This window comes from Xenopus laevis, chromosome 4L, assembly GCF_017654675.1.
Source record: "Xenopus laevis strain J_2021 chromosome 4L, Xenopus_laevis_v10.1, whole genome shotgun sequence".
Taxonomy (NCBI): Eukaryota; Metazoa; Chordata; class Amphibia; order Anura; family Pipidae; genus Xenopus; species Xenopus laevis.
Genome location: NC_054377.1, coordinates 59,403,580 through 59,421,263, shown reverse-complemented (window position 1 = coordinate 59,421,263; position 17,684 = coordinate 59,403,580). Strand labels below are relative to the sequence as shown.

The following is a 17,684-nucleotide window of genomic DNA, read 5'->3' as shown; positions in this document are numbered from 1 at the left end:
AATATGTTATAGAACTAATTCTAAACAACTTTTCAATTGGTCTTCATTTTTATACTTTTTGAATTATTTGCCTTCTAACTTTTTCCAAATTATAAAAGGGGGTCACTGATCCAATCTAAAGCACAAATGCTATGTAAGGCTACAATTGTTGCTTTTTATTACTAATTTTTCTATTCAGGCCTCCTTTTTATTTTCCATTCTCTCAATCAAATCAATGCATGGTTACTAGGGTAATTTGGACCCTAGCAGCCAGATTGCTGAACGTGCAAATTGCAGAGCTAAATAATTCAAAAATAATAAAAAATGACAACCAGTTGTAAATTGTCTCAGAATATCAGTCTCTACATCATTCTAAAAGTTGTGTGTCACTTTCTATTCTCTGCCCGGATGATTCAGACTGTTGATACAAGATAAGACAAGGCAGCTGATTAACAGACCTTGCTGGGGAACTAAAACTTTTGCAACACTGTTTAAAAAGTAACAAATAGGAGTTAAAGGGGTTGTTCACCTTCCAAACACTTTTTCAATTCAGTTGTTTTTAGATTGTTCCCCAGAAATAAAGACTTTTTTAAATTACTTTCCATTATTTATTTTTTAAGTTTTTTCCAAAATCTAAGTTTAAAGTTGAATGTCCCTGTCTCTGGTGTTTCAGTCTGGCAGCTCAGTAATTCAGGTGCAGATTCTGAACTGTTACAGTTTTGCAGCATTTAGTTGATACATTTCTCAGCAGCCTCTCTGGAGCATTAGCAACTATTGTATCAGTTCTAACAGCTGCCTGTAATGAAACCCATAGATTCTTCTCAGCAGGGACAAAGGTAAAGAAATGTATCAACTAAATGTATCCATTTAGAACAGGTTATAGGATCGGCGACCCCCCCTCCCAGAGCTGCTTCAGAAGGAGAGAAATTACACTTTACACTTCAATATTAGAAAAACCATCACACATAGAAAATAGAAAGTCATTGGAAAAAGTCGTTATTTCTGGTGATCTATCTGAAACCAACTAGTTGTTTGAAGGTGAAAAACCGCTTTAATTACTGGTTTTTAGTAGCAATTGCTTTTACAAATAACTTTAAAACACTGATTTTTTTAAAATAAATGTATATTGGAAAGTTGCTTAGAATAATGTTTTCTTTTATTAGGACACCAATTTTTATTTTGGGGTTGACTTGCCCTTTAAGGGCATATTGTCTTATTCTAGTGTACGAGACACTGCTATGGAAGCCCCAGTTCAGTCACCTCTGTCCAGGCCCAGATTTCCTCCATGGGCACCCCAGCCCCCCACCTTCATGTGTGCAACACCCCCTCCCCCCCCACACACACACATGTGAGTGCATGCGAACATGCACCAGAGCACTGGGCAGCTGTACGTCCTCAGTGATCCTTAGAATGCGGCTGGGCCACAAATTCGAGCCTGCCTCTGCCCAGGATCTTGTGACCAGATCCATTGCATTAAGGTGTGTCTGTATGGTGAGACTAAATCCAATACTTTTTATCCAACCTGGATGGGTGTGTGAGTACATCTTTTGTCTGCCCATTTTTGCACAATCATATCTATTGCCTCATCAGTGATTACTGTACCAAGGAAATACATTTTCTGTCCAATAAACCATTGTTTAAGGGATTGTTAGACTTGTGGTTACCTGCAATTTTATATGCTGTAGCAGTTTCCCCACTGTTCGCTGGCACACACAGCATTCTCATCCAACCAGGTTACGTGAGCTCTGCTCCTGTGACAATCACCCCATCTTAATTTATATCCAAGAAACAATGTATTATGGTTTAACTGGGAAGGGTAATCTAATAACCTCCTGAGTCCTACTTCTGTTTTCAGCTTCAAGAGGAATCTGCTGGATGAAGGGATTAATGGCGTGCTTCTAGCAGGGTTGCCTCTTGAGAATCAGGGGCATGGCATAATGTGTTTAGAAATTAAAGATTTGAAGGAGAAAGAGATTCAAATATATTGAGGGGGAGCCAGCAGGGAAATCGGTGGAGTAAAGCATGGTTCAACCAGTGTATAGCACTGAAAGTTTAGGGAAGGGCTGATACACAAATACACAAAAAGCCTCATTTAGCAATGGGGGGTCAGTATGCAAAAAAGAGGTACAATCCATCATGCTTTTGCACCGCACTTTGTGCCTATGGTCACAGGTTTTTGCTTCACTTCTCCTATGAACACTGCCTGAGTTGTTTAAAATTACATATATGTGTAATTGCAGTTGAAAGCTGTATTGGATCTCATTCTGACATTTGAAACAATGTAGAAGAAAACAGTTCTCTCCTCCAGAAAATATTCCACTTCCTACAATGTTTTGAATATTTTTTTACAGGTTTATTATCAGCGTGCTTCTGCTATATTGATTCAATAGTAAAGAAAAAAGGACTGATAAATACTGGTTTCAATAGCAATTTGACTTTTTTTTTTTTTTAACCCTAAAATCACAAAAAAATATAGTATTTTAATTTTGTAAAAAACAATTCTCGGGTTGTGCTATTTATATGACAAACAAAACTAATGGGGCTATCAGGCACTCAAAGGAATCCACAAGGCTAAAACCAAATAAAAGTAAAAACAATATTTATTTGTAGAATTTAAAATTTACACATCTCCATGGGCACTACGTGTTTCGTGCGATCAAGGCACTGATAGTGCCTGATAGCCCAATTTGTTTTGTTTGCCTTGTTCAGAATTGCCGTTTCCTGAAGCTGAGGGTCTGGGGCTGGTGCACCTGGACCACTTGTTATATTCGGTGAGTTATCGACATTGGCAATTTCTTGTGGTATTATTAATACTCAGCAACAGATATAAGGCCAAATAACCTTTTAATCACTAATTTGTGTAAAGTGTAAAATGGGTCACAGAAAATAAAATCTAAATAGTAATCTTCCCATAAAAATAATCCCCTCAAACTAACAGAGGATAGGCCAGTACAGTACTGTGGACAAATCCACATATTTAACCCCTAGTGGAAATATGAAGCAAACATGGGTGTTCTCATCCTTGGTTAGAAAAAATTCTTTCCTAAAAAGCCACTGGACAGGGAAGTGTATTGCTTTGACCCCTTTCTTTCTCTTCCTATATAAGCAATCACCTTTTCTGGGTGTAATTCTCATAAAGAAAGTCTTGAAAGAAGCCAAAGAATCGGTTGTTGCCGAGGAGAATGATGAAGAGTGAGAAGCCTTCAATGAGCTGAACTTTAAAGGTAAGTAATGGGGGAACCCTGGTTACCAATGTTTTTTTTTATACTTGTATGGGGACCCTGAACACCCACCATTTTTTGTAACTTGTGTAGGTTATTTTGATCTTGTCTAGGGGGACTGTGCAAACAAGGTTTTTTTTAAACTTGTGTAGGGGGAACTGACAACCAATGGTTATTTTTTACTCATGAAGGGGGCCCTGGTCAGCAATGTTATTTCACTTGTGTACAGGGCCCTGGTCAAAACAACATTTTTTGGTTTATTTTTGACCAAGGGATGTGTACATTAGAAATGCAGACAAATTCTAAAATGAAGTGCAATTTAGGTTAGAGTAGGTACCTGCTTAAAGCCTAGCTTGACGTGGTGGTGACAGGGGCCTATCGGCTCCAAGCGGAGTAGTCTGGACCGAGAAGGAAGTCCAAGTCTGCTGTAACCAATAGGGATCAGGAGTAGTCATAGTCAGAATCCAGGCAGTAGTTCAATATGCAGGCAGAATAGGAGAAAAACTCAAGGTTCAGGCAAGGTCAAAATCCAGGAATCAAGTTAGCAAGAATTTAGGAACACCCAGGAATGCAGAAAACAAATCCTATAAGGACTCGCCACTAACCCAAGCTCCGCAGCACACTCCTGACAGGTGGCAGGCTCAATATTCCTTTTGCCAAAGGAGTGTTTGCTGTTTTAGTGCTCAGGACTATGTGTCCTTTTATTGGGGTGTGGCAGGGTCCAGAGGGTGGTGTGGGTGAGGACCAGAGTGTGAGGCCTGAGGTGGGCAGGTCTGGGGTTCATTGCTGGTGGAGCTACGGTGCAGGGAAGGCCACTGGTGTTGCTATGGCAGGCTGGGGAGGCACCACTGGTGGAGTCTGCCACAACAACACAATTGGCCCTCCCCACACCCCAGCTCCACCAGCCAGCTGTATCAACACAAGCTGCCCTCCCGGAATCACAGGTCTACCAGAGGAGCCCCCCCAGCAACACTAGCAACCCATCCCACACCGCTGGTGGAGCTGTGCTGTGGGAAAGGCCACTGGTGTTTCTTTCGCAGCCCAGGGGGTGGGGTGGGTGGAGTCCATGGGGTGGGGTGGGCAGTGCCCGCTAGCCTGCCACAGCTACAATGGCCCTGCGCATACAGCAGCTCCACCACCGCAGGCTGGTGGAGCTGCAGTGCAGGGAGGGCCGCTGCTGTTGCCATGGCAGGCTGCACCACTGGTGCCCCCAACCTGTAGCAGTAACACCAGCAGTCCGCCCCATACCACAGCTTCACCAGGGGTGCTCCCAGTATACCATTGCCCACCCACCCCATGGACTCTGCCCACCCCACGGCTACTGCAGCAACACCCCTCCCCACACCGAAGCTCAATCTGCAGTGACCCAGTCTTCTCTTGCCCACCCCATGCCCAGCCTACCATCAGGCCACCACAGCAATATCAGTGACCCCCCGCACCCCAGCGGTGGCCCTAGCCTGCAGTAGTGAAGTTGCAGTGTGGGTAGGGCCTCTGGTGTTACTGCAGAAGCCTGGGGTGCTGGTGGAGCTGCAGTGTAGAGAGTGCCAATGATATTGCTGCAGCAGGTTCCATCAGTGGTGTCCCCCCAGCCTGTAGCTGAGAGGGTGCATTGCTTGTGGAGGTGCAGTGTGGGGAGGGCCGCTGGTGTCACTGCAGTAGGCTAAGGGGGCGCACCATTGGTGGAGGTGCTGTGTGGGAAGGGCTGCTGATGTTGCTGCAGATGGGCTGGAAAGGTATCATTGTTGAGGTCAGGTCAAGCATTCAGAATAATATATCCTATGCATATATAGGTTTAAGGATTGCCACCCATCTGGTGTTGAACTGGACAACTGTTTTTTCAAGGTGCTGTCAGATTCAAAACTTTCTGCCGGTTTTCTTCATTCTGAAAGTTTGTAGAATCAACCGCAATTAAGTCTCTTTAGACTGCAGCTGGAATGTGTCTTCAAAATCCATTCCTGGATTCTAGATTCAATATGATACCATAAAGCTGGCCATGCACCTTGAAATTACTTGGACACTTGCTGCAGCTTCTATCTGTGTTGTGCTGTGAGATGCAAGTATTATGTATGCAGGAAATTGAAACTGCCCAGTCCTGACATATTATAGCATAACAGAGATAAAATTAGCAGCAGCAGGTCTGCATCAGGGGGAAAAAAAGCCAGGTTTTATAGGCACTGAGCCAGCAATGCTGATATCCTGCTTGTACCATGCACCGAAGTGGAGAAAGAAGGACAGACTTGGTGAAGTGGAGAAAAAACCCATGATCAGCATATAAAGACATCGCTCATGTGGGTAGATTGAAAAATGGGAGCAAGGGTATCTTGGTTGGTACCTGACAAGAGGAAGGAAAGGGACAGAGTGAGATAAGAATATGGCATACTGGGAATGGAGGAGAAAGGTAAAAGACAGTGAAACAGAAAATATCTGAGAAGAAAAATGTGGAGATAGAGAAAAGAAAAATACAAATTAAGTAAAATAATCAAGAAAAGGAAAGATCTTAAAAATTAGAGAAAATGTGGAAGCCTGAAAGGAAAATCAGGCTTTAAATTGTGATTACATGCGGGGGTGGAGGAGCGCACTGTGCTAGCACTGACCGAGAGCCCCTTAAAGAACACGCTATACTGGAGCATCCCACTAGTGTTTAGACACAATGCATATAATTAAAATGTATTCATAAAATAAAAATAAACCCAATGTGAGATGTACAGTAGATTATTTTTTGATTGTTAGAGAACCTGAGCTTAATAAAGGGATGGGAGCAGGCCAGAAACATTGCAACTGCTGCAAATCAAAAGACATATGTTCTTAATAAAGGCTTTTTAAATTTCATCCCTCAACGATGCTGTGTCATATACTAGAGAGAACCTGAGCACAACATGTGATCTGTGCATAAGAGTACCTTAGGCCTTGATTTCAAACAGAGACAACCAGTAAAGCAGTGGTGTGACTACTGCCCACCCTTTTGCCTCGTTCCCCCACACCTGCCGTACACTTACACTTTAAAAATCTCCTTACGTCCTGTCGTCTGTATTGCTCTATCAAGAGTGCACCGCTTTTATTTAATTCTAAAGTGGAGCAGAGCCAACTGCCAGCCAATAGTGGGGAGTCTGTGGGGGATAATTTATCAACACTGCGTAATTTTACCCATAGGCATTAATCCATGGCAACCAGATTGTTGCATTCATTGTTATACTTGCAGCTGGCTTTAAAGAGCCAATTCGTTGATTGGTTGCTATGGGTACCTGCCCATGGGCAAATTTGCCCAGTGTTCATAAATGAGCCCTTGGTATGTTTTAACTCACTAAGTGCTGGAAGACATTTTCAAAACATTTCAAAATGCATGTTGCTGACTACTCTTTCACCCAAGAAGTTAAACTTGTGAACTGGGGTAATATTTCAATATTTATATACTTACAAATGTATATTCATTATATGCCTTTCAACTGCTTTCTTGTTTTCTTTGTTTGCTTTGTTGTTTTAGCAGGTATGTAAGGCAGAATTACATAAGAAGCGCCATGTTATGTCCTGGCCTGAGGAGAAATGTTTTTCGCTGTTTGGGCCTCTGTGTACCTGAAATGCCAGGACGCATTTTGATTCTCAGTTCTGACTTGCTGTGTAGGATCCTTGGTCACAGTTAAAAAATTGCATTGTCTGTGAATAAAGATGAGTCACTTGTTTAGTGTTTTAACTTAACATAACATTAACAAGTGCAGTTGCCAATAGCAACCAGTCGGCAATTTGTTTTGAAATGTCTACTACTACAAGAAAAACCTGTGGTTGCTGTTGGCAACTGCGCTTTGGCAGTGTGACTCAGGAGCATAACTACAGAGGAAGCAGACCTTGTTACTGCAGACCCTGTTAATGCCCTAATTCATTTACAATCTCAATAAATATGGGTAAAACGGGTCAATCTCTTGACCTTTTGGGGGCATCAAAAATAATTTGCTGTGGGGCTCGGTAATACTGTATCTAGTTACACCACTGGTGTGGCTCCCATGTTTGTAAATCAGAACTCAACTCAGATCCTGGATTTGATGCATACCTAGTTTTATATATTAACCAGCTGCATTAAAAACTGATAGCAGATCTCAGTAGTCTCACTTTACCTCACAGTAACTGAAAAAGCACTCAGAAGTGGGCAATCTATATTCTGCGCTATTTTTGCAATTTTGATACAGTGGGAGCTGCCATACTTTTGGCTGCCACATTTTTTTCTGGGAACAAAACCCCAACCCTATATATAGTTTTATCTTTCTTCCTTATTAGTAACATTGGCATTAAAGGGGAACTATCACGAAAATGAAATTTTAATACAAGCTTCATCTTACTGAAATAAGAAACTTTGTCAATACAATTGTTTACATATTCTGCATCATTTCTGAAAAGAACAAAGTTTATGTTCACTATCCTTCTCTCAGAATATGTTTCTCTTCAATCTGTCTTTATGCCAGAGTTGGGTCTCAGATAATCATTGACAGTTAGATCCAATCCAATATATATCTTATAGGGGGGCTCCTTTTGCCTAGAAGATGTATTAGAGCTGACTCAAATAACTGATTCCAGTACAAACAAAATCTAACAAAATAACTGCACAAATTCTGCATGTAGAGAGACAGAATTTCTGGTGATTTTAATAGAGTGAGTTCTAATACATCTTCTAGGCAAAAGGCCCCCCTATAAGATATATTGGATCTAACTGTCAATGAATATCTGACACCCAACTCCTGCATGAAAGCAGAATGAAGAGAAACAGATGTTGAGAGGAATAGTAAAGATGAACGTGATTATTTCAGAAATCGTACAGAATGTTTAATTGATTGTATTTAGAAAGATTTTTATTTCAGTAAAGCTGAAGCTTATAATAGAGTCCTGCAGTGGGTTGGCTACCCGCGGGTTACCTGCAAAAACCTGCGGTACCCTGTGGGTTGCGGGTAGAAGTTCTGGATGCGGGTAAAGACACGGGTTGGCGGTTCTGCGGGTTTGCGGGTCGTACTGTGGGTCTTCTCAATAGCAATATTTACTCCTTTTTTCTGGTCTTATCTACTTCCAATGACATCCCTTCCGGTTTACAATGACAGCATTTCCTGTTTTACTACTTTTTTTCTGATCACGTCTTCCGGTAATGTCACTTCTGGTTTACAATGACAGCACTTCCTGATTATTGATGGTCAGCGGGTCGTGGGTTGGGTAGCTGTTCCAAGCGGGAAAGAATGCGGGTCGTGGGTCCGGGTTGCGGATAAGGTACTTGCGGGTAGGGTCGGGTAGCGGTTCCAAGCGGGTAAGAATGCGGTCTGTGGGTCCGGGTTGCGGATTGCAGGTTGCGGTTACCGGTTGGGTACGGGTCCCAAAAATGGACCCGCGCAGGATTTGGGTCCCAAAAAATGGACCCGTGCAAGACTCTAGCTTATAACAATTTTCATTTTCACGATAGTTCCCCTTTAGGTTTAATATTTACCAGCCAGGATACCCTAGACACATTGCAGAAATTGTCAGAGACACCTGCCAAAAGGGTTGCTATCTGGCAGGTATTTTACCAGCCTGGCCGGTAAAAATGATGGTTGATCCCAATGTCATTAATAGGAAAAAATGATAAATATATAGGAAGGCCGGAAAAGGTGCCATAGATGACATCACTTTATGTACACCAAGGGACAGTCATACCTCCCAACATTTTGGAAGTAAAAAGAGGGACAAAAAATGTTTCCGCACGTAGTGCAGAGAACTTTTGTGACCACGCCCCTTTCATATGATGCCCCTTTCTGTGGACACACACACCCTAATTACCATGTTCATTTTACAAAATTTGGCAGGTTATGAAAGTTTGAAAATAATTCTCCTTATCTAAACTGTTTTTTTGTGTCTCAAAATTGTTACAAAGTATCTTATTTGCATCTGTTAGCTGTTCTATGCTCTCTGCTAAAAGCCAATTTGTTTCTTTTTCTGGCTGTTCAGTGCAGAGAAAATGGGGACTTTCCAGTACAATTGAGGGACTGCAGGTTGAGCTGTCAAAAGAGGGACTGTCCCTCCGAAAAAGGGACAGTTGGGAGGTATGCAGTCCTGTTTTGTACTATTGCATTGATGGAGAATAATAAAACAAAGCTGTATTCAGAAACATATAGGGAAAGTAAGTCTGTCATTCATGGAAACCACAAGGCGACATATGAAGATTTTATTGATTACCAAGCTTAATTATACGTGTAACATGCTAAAAAAATGTCATTTTTCGAAGCGTCTCTTTGCCCATCCAGCAACCAAGCCAATGTGTGGAATTTGATTTGTTTACATGTAGAACTCTCCAAATAGACTACATATCCCGACATTCATTGAACGGCGTCATTGGCCACTCCCCTTTGCACAGTCTATGTGGGAGGAGTAAATATGGCTGATTTGGCTCTTAGTTCCTGTGTAAGTGAAGAATGGGCGGGGCGCTGTAGAAAGCGAGTACAGCTGCGTGAAGTGCTGACAGCTGGTGCCAGTGAGTGAGTGGGCAGGTAGTGCGGGCGGTCAGTCAGTGCCTGGTCGAAGCTAAGGGGAGCCGCTGTGTGTTTGGCTTCGTGTCATGAGCCGAGTGATGGACCTGCGCCGCTGAAGACTAGGTAAGGTTGCTCTTTCAGCAGAGAGTTTACACTTGCATCCTCATGTGATTTACCCCACGTCAGAGCACTTCGCCAGCAGCTGGAGCGGTAAACAGGCAGCTGCCCGGTGAAAGAGTGTCTGTGCTGAGCTGACCCATCCACATCTGAGGCGATACCGTATGGCAATTAGGTGTTCGTAAAGTCGAATCGAATTGTCGTGTGTAAAAGTTACACCGCCATTCACTGATACGTACAGAGACAATATACACATGGGCTAATGGCAATGCTGAGCTTATAGACTTCTATTATCATATATTGTTGGGTTTTATATATGACCCTTGTCTCCATTATAACACATCTTATTTACTTTAACCACTGTGGCTCATTTACTTGCCTATTCTCACATAGTCACACAGACGTGAGAGCTCATTGGCTCCTGGGAATTTTGACAATGCTGCGTGTGATAAGGACTGTAAGGGAATGATGTGAATAAAGTACCCCCTCTTGTAAAATATAAGGATATTATACATTACCGAGGAGTTTCATGACCATATACAGGTCATGGAACTCCGAGGTAACTCCTTGCAACTGGGGGTACTTTATTTATTGTAATAGACACGTTTCAGTGAGTCATGTGACAGAAATGACATCAGAACTCACCGTTTATAACTGATGACATCAGAACTCGCCGTTTATAAGGATATCGTTTACAAGATATTCATTGCTTTTGTGTATTATAAATGTATAGTTCTATATACATATTGCTGGAGAATATGTCACGGCTAATTCCACTAAAGGATAATGATAGACAGAGAAATTTACAGGAAAGGTTTGCGAACATTCTAAGATTTCGAAAGCTAACAGGCACATTTCCTCATGTGTCAGTTCCAATGGGCTGTGCACCTAAGGGCTGTGCTAAAATACAATACAGAGGAGGCAAATTTAGTGTTAAAACTTTAATTTAGAGAACATGGAAGCCATTTAAACCTACTTTTGCCCAGCCTTGCATTGGCATTTTAAGGAAATGCCAATGCTTCAGTGTGGAAGCAGTTACAAGGGTACATGCAGATTGTATTCTATCACCTCAGCCCATTCAGTACTTGGCTGCTTTACACTGTCGTACCACTTGAATTAGAAGTACTGTATCGTTTTGCCCAGGAGCTAGCTTTTTATAGCAGTATTTAGGCACGACATCGGTGGCAAGTTGTCGAATATTTGTAGGAAAACAATCTCATGTGCCGTACATAAGAATCTTTGGTTTAGAATCATTTTTTTAATAGCACACTGTATCACAAAGCAAGGGGAAAAAAACTGAGAGGTGGAAAGTCACAGTTATTACACTTGTCTAAAATTAGAATCGTCGTACTAATGACAGATGTCAGATTTTTTTTCTGAAGTGATTGGTGACAGGAATGCAAATGAAGATGATATATTTAGGTCTGAGTGTAGTCTAGAAATGACATTAAGTGGTTGTTAGGATGGCACACAGGGCTGGATTCGGTAAGGAAGGTACCTCGGGCAATGCAGGAACATTAACCCTTTCTCCCAGTTTGAGGGGGGATAATTAGGGAAACTATATATCACTAATAAAAATGGGCATTTACATATGTTTACACTTTTAACAACAATATTTTCTGGCTGCTTGAGCCCCGGGAAAACGTACTTTCTTCCCCATTATGGTATTTCATGGCAATAGGTTTTTCTTACTCGCATTTGATTCCTCTGCTGGAGGCTGAAAGAGCAGTATGTGCCCTGTGGTACAGCTATAGTATAATTAACATTGTGTAAGGTACTATATAGTGCATTATTATTGTTGACGTCACAGACCACCAATCAAAATTGCTGCCATTGCATGCATGAAACCAACCACCTAATATATTTGCACCCTGAGTTAACACTGCCCATGTTATCTGTGACACAGTGAAACACACCAAAATGCAGGTAAGACATTGCATGTTGTGTCTCACAACAGTATGGCGTTTCACTGTTGTCTTGTGGTTACTGTCACTATAGGATAGATTTGAGAGTCTTTTTCGTGCAGTGGAATGTATAGTGTATCCACTGCATGGAAACACATGGTAAAGGAGCAATTCACCTTTAAGTCAACTTTTAGCATGTTATAGAATGGCCCATTCTAAGCAACTTTTTAATTGGTGTTCATTTTTAATAGTTTTTGAATTATTTGCCATCTTCTATCTAAATCGTTTTCAAATGGGGGTTAATAACACGATCTTGAATAAAAAGCCACGCAAGGATATACATTTTATGTTATTGGTACTTTTTATTACTCTTATTCTTTCTATTCAGGCCCTTTCCAATTTATATCACAGTATCTTTTTCAAATCAGTGCATGGTTGCTAGGGTAATTTGGACCCTAGCAACCAAACTGCTGAAACTGCAAGGTGGAAAGCTGCTAAATAAAAATCTAAATAACTCAAAAACCACAAATAATAAAAAATGAAAACCACTTGCATATTGTCTTGGAATTTCACTCTCTACACTCTCACCATCTACACCATTCTAATTGTTAATTCAAAAGTGAACAACACCTTTAAAACGCCTATGAGTAAGCCTTTGGCCAGAACTTTAAACATCCTCATGACTTGATGTCAGTAATCTTGATCTTGTACATCAGCAGTTTGAAGCAACACGTCTCCTACTATTGCCAATATACAACTATACCAATGTTTTGTTGACAATAAAGACCAAGATTGCCTTTAAATGAACTTTTAGCATGTTGGGGGGAAAAAAGTGATAGTCTGAATTTGCAATTGGTCTTCATGTTTTTTTTGTGTTTTGAATTAATTATATTTTTGTTCAGTAGGTTTCCAGTTTGGAATTTCAGTAGCTAACTGATAGGGTCCAATTTATCCTAGCACCAAGGCACTATTTTGAATGAGGGACTTTAAGGTGAATAGTAGGTAGGGCCTGAATTGAAAGATAAGTAATAAAATGTAGCAATAACATTTTAGCCTTATAAAAGATTGTGGTCTAGTTATTTTTCTGGGCCTCGTATGTTTTTGTGTGGCTGCTTTTATACTAAATTAATATTCTTATTTTGTAAATGAATAACTGTTCAGGTATAGAGACACTCTGTTGTGTGGGCTAATGTGTATTGTTCACATTCTTGTGAAAAAGAAAAGGTGTTTTTTCAGCACTTTTGAAGTTTGTTAAAGATAATGTAAGTTAAAATGAAGCTTTTTAAAATGTAGGTCACAAAAAGTTGCTAGAAAAAATATATGCAAGAAACAATCTTGCATGCTAAGTAACATGCAAATCATCAGTTTTCAGACTTTGCAACATGTTGTCAAGCCATAAAAATAGGTTAGGTAGCATGGTATTCATATTTCCTTAGAGGTGATATAATGTAAAATGTCACCCACCCGATGCATTAAAAATCAGTATATACAGGTGTCATCCTTGACCTGCAAAGAAAAGTTTTACCCAAAAACTGGCTTGAATGTGAAGCATTATTGTAAGCGCAAGCTGGGCCACAGTCGGTGGGGGGATGGGGTACCTATGGAAGTGGGGGGCCCCTAGAAGGACAACAGTGATATAATTTCATAATTTGGAGCACCATAGGTTTTGGTTACATTAAAAAAAAAATGAAACTTGAACGAACTCTAGAGGATGGTGTGCTACCAGCATGCATTCTTGCAGCTTTGTTACCATCAAGTACAACCTACATTGTTAATGTTATGACATAGGTATGGGATCCAGAAGCATATAGAAACATATAACAATTATTTGATTAAGTCAGACTGTATGGAAAAAGTAGGACTCATAATTCTAATACTTCAGAGCTTTCTGTATAATGGACTTCTGGATAGTCAATACAATACATTTATTAATTCTTGAATATGGATCTGCATCTGCAGGCATCAACATCAGCGTTAAAAGCATTAATAAATAGATCAAGAGGTTTACACGGATGTATATCCTTACTTAGTAGCACATTAATACTAAGCTTAACAACAAATAGAACTCTGTGCTACACGTTATTTGTGTAGGAATGTGCTGACAGTATAAATTATTTCCAGTGCTTTATACATTGTCATTATCACTGAACAAATTGTACATTGAGTCCTTGCTGGTAAGTCGGCTTATAGCCTCACCTGGCAGGGCGACTGAGGGAGGGTAAGGGTTAAGAGTAAAACTAATAATTAAAAATAAAACAAAGCCCAGAAGATTTTTAAAGTGGACCTCCACCGTATAACTATTTTTTTTTGCATGTTGGGATTTAAAATGGTTTTACATTTTTTTGTTAACGTAATTCCATTGAAAGCAGTAGCTCTCTATTTTCTACAGTCTTGTCTCTGACTCCTGAAACAATGTTGTAAGCCAGCTGATAAAAGCAGTATTCGGAGTCCGATCCAGAGGACAGAAAAGGGATAAAATAGGGATGCACCGAATCTACTAGTTGAGATTCGGCTTAATCCCCGAATCCTTCATGAAAGATTTGGCCGAATACTAAACCAAATCCTGTCTGCTGCTCTGAGCAATCTGTCTCTCTTATAGCAGGAGTCAGATTTTGACAATGAAGTCTAATATATTAATTGGGGGGTGGGGTTTCCCTTTGCCTAGAACATGTGTTCCTACACGTAGACTCAAAGAATTTGTCTGTTATTTGGAACAATTCTCGTATACTCGTGTATATTTTCTAGGCTAACTGAGTCCCTAAAATTAATAATGAAGACCAAATGAAAGGTTGCTGAGAATAGGTCAATCTATATCATACAGAAAATAAATGCCAAGGTGATATATTTAAAATTAAAATAAAATCTTTCCGGACACTGTACAATTTGAAATAATCTTTTGAGAAAATAGTTCCTGTTGCTAAAATCCCTATTTTTATGCTTTTTTTTCACAATCCATTTAACTCACTAGAGTATGAGTGAAAAGTATTTACAAACATATATTTCCTGGCCATATCTTGCTGCTATTAAATCCACATAACTTCATAATCAGTAGGCTAAAACTGTAGAATAGGCAAAATAGTAGCTGAAGGTGTGTTGAGATCTGTGTCTTGATCTTGTGACCAGTGTATTGAAACAGTGCATTGGCCAAAAACAGCTACTGTATATAGTGTATGAGATGTAAAATAACTTGATCTTTAAATGATTTAACACACCTTTACTGTATACTGCAAATAGAAATGATTTTGTTACCCCGTTTCTTTCTGTGATGGGGGTTGAAGGAATCATATAATGTTAGCTTCCTTGCTTACTGGGAATACAAATTTACAAACTTTGTTAGGAATGTGTAGTTTTCCTTTTCCCTACAAATCATTTATAACACAAATGTGTCCGGATGTGTCGGAATTTTAGAAGAAACATCAAGGTGTTTCCCATATTTCCTTGGCCTTGGTATTTGAGGTGTATCATTAGCTTAACCCCTGTTTGCTCCAAACAACAGTAAACAAAGCCCTCCATATGTGTCCAGCAGGGCATTATTTAACGTGACCTATTTTCTGTCCCATCTTTCTTTATCCACACGTTCAGTCTGTTAGTAGGGGATTATAACCACTGAGAAGTAACTGCTGTAGGCTTTTTATCCAAGCCCACTGTTGAGTTGTGTGCTAAACTGTTGTGTCATAAATTCAGAATTTTATAACTGAGCTTTATATAATGGGCATACCCTATGTATGTCTTACATTGAAATCAGTGTATGTATTATGACTGTTATGTATATTCCTCATGTTCTAGTTTTGGGCTAAGCTTATGATCAGAGCTTCCTATAATCCTAAAGGTTTGACTACTATCTTATTTATTATTCTGAAAAGGTGAGGGTATGTATTTTGCATGTTAATATAAATATAGATTAATCTAGTCTAGTTTAGAGTTGATTAGAAAACAGTGTGGGGGTTGGAGAGACTGAGTATCGTATGCTGCATTAACACTTACATGTACCAGGTAAAAAGCCTTTTGTTTATTGCCCACAACATTGACTAAGCTTTACTGCACACAGATGGCAAAAATGTGTAGACTGTATATGCAGCCAAAAATGCAGTGAAAAGGGAAAACAAAAGACCAACCAAGGCTACATAGTGATTTGGTGCTGTGGGTCCAGGAGCAAGCTTTTCACCTGCTATTACATTAGCCTACTGTTTCACAAGATGCTTGTTAATGCTATTTCCTTCATAAATGGAGTATTGTCATGTAGCACCACAGTCTTGTCTATTTTATTATGTATCCAGAGAGCACTACTACTATATAAATAGTGGCAAAAGTGGGATGCATAATTATAGGTGAAAAAGTTTCTTAAAAGGATACCTTTTGCGTTGTTAATGTGTCGTTTCTCTCTTACTTTACGCTCTGAGAAATCTGGATTTATTGTAGCTATGTAATTGTTAAGTACTACAGTTCAGTACAACCAGTAATCCACCACCTTTCATTTAACAATGCTCTTTGAGGCCACTTTAACCCTCAGGCTAATATAACTTGGCTGCTAATCAAAATCTCAGTGTGTATTTTCTGCAATTGTATACTGTAACCGGGCTTTTAAAGTCAGTAGATCTGAAAGTCATAATTTGTATTTATCTATACTTTACTATAATGCTATACTTTTGCAACCATAGAGCTGTCATATCATGCAAATAAAAATGAATTGCTAAAAATCAAAGATTGTGTGCCTCCTTTTCAGTTTACAGCACACGAAAGTAGTGTCAGCTACTATACAGAAACAATATAGCAGAAATTTACTCTCCTGCAGCCAAGAACCCAGTTCCCACAATGTCCTGAATGCTTAGTCTTCTATGTCTCGGGTCTGTTAATCATAGAACATACAAGTCATTGTGGGAACTGGAGTCTTGGCTGGAAGAGAGGAGATCAGGGGTTTCAGTGGTATGAGTGGTCAGGGCAGGCAGTGGAGGGAATAATAAGATTTGTACTGCTTTTAGTAACCGTGATTCACTAGCATCCTGCATACCTGGTCCTGTAGTTGAAAGTATGAGGACATTTCTGCCTTGCTGGAAGAGAATGAAGACCACCACAGACTATATAGCACATTGGCCTCAAAGTAGACTACTGCCTAATATTTTCACAATACAAGGTTATTGGCACACCGATAATTGTAGTAAAAATGGATGAATGTGTATGTGGGAGGGGGCTACCTGAAAGACTCCATAGTATAATCATAAAATGTAAGGGGACAGTGCTTTCAAATAAAAAGCACATTTTATTTGTCACATATTAAAAAAAATAAATAAAATTTCAGTTGCTCCTGATATTGGGCACGGGTGCGTCAAAAAAAGGCTATTTCTGCGATGCTGTGTCCTGTCAGAGTGCTAAAAAGGTAACCTTGGCTGGTGAGGGCAGCATTAGGACTGTGACTTCAGGCAAATTGGACCTCAGAAATGCCCCTGGCTCTACAAAGTACAAATAATAAAAATAAGCATAAACATATAAAGATAACCTTTGATATGCCCTGGAACTAATGAAAAGGCAATAAAAGGTGGTGAGTGAAGTGTATTTGACAGAATAAAGTGCACATATGAGAGACACATATAAATTAAAGATCTTACAATGTCTTATTATGAGAGAGGATAGTATTAAACCAACACTAAAGAATGCATTCCTTAAATAAACAAGCCGCTAGCAGTGGCAGATTGTAACATGGGCAGATTATTTAGACTATATATTTGCTCTGCTAATGTAAATACTTTGCTTTGACAGTCAAAAATAGGGCCATTCTTCACCCCTGCCAAAAACATGCCAACATATCACCATACTATAGCCACCTCCTCAGTCTCGCTAAGATGTTGAGGAGCTAGATGACTAATAGAGAAGAATGGGACAGTTGTGTCTCTGCCATATTATAAGTGTGTATGACCATGAAAGTCAGTCTGACTTGACATCTTAATAGAATATGGTTGATTACAAGGAATAATATAAGATGTAGGGATGCATTG

The 17,684-nt window shown here is 39.9% G+C and overlaps 1 protein-coding gene across 3 annotated transcripts in view; it reads left to right on the top strand.

Moving 5' to 3' along the window:
* Nucleotides 1-9,612: 9,612 nt before the first annotated feature.
* Nucleotides 9,613-17,684, top strand: part of kiaa0513.L (KIAA0513 L homeolog) — a 61,494-nt gene continuing 53,422 nt past the window's right edge. For all 3 annotated transcript variants that reach the window (XM_018257985.2, XM_041590199.1, XM_041590200.1), the window contains exon 1: nucleotides 9,613-9,796. The gene's annotated coding sequence lies outside the window, so the exon portion shown is untranslated. The remainder of the gene's footprint in view (nucleotides 9,797-17,684) is intronic.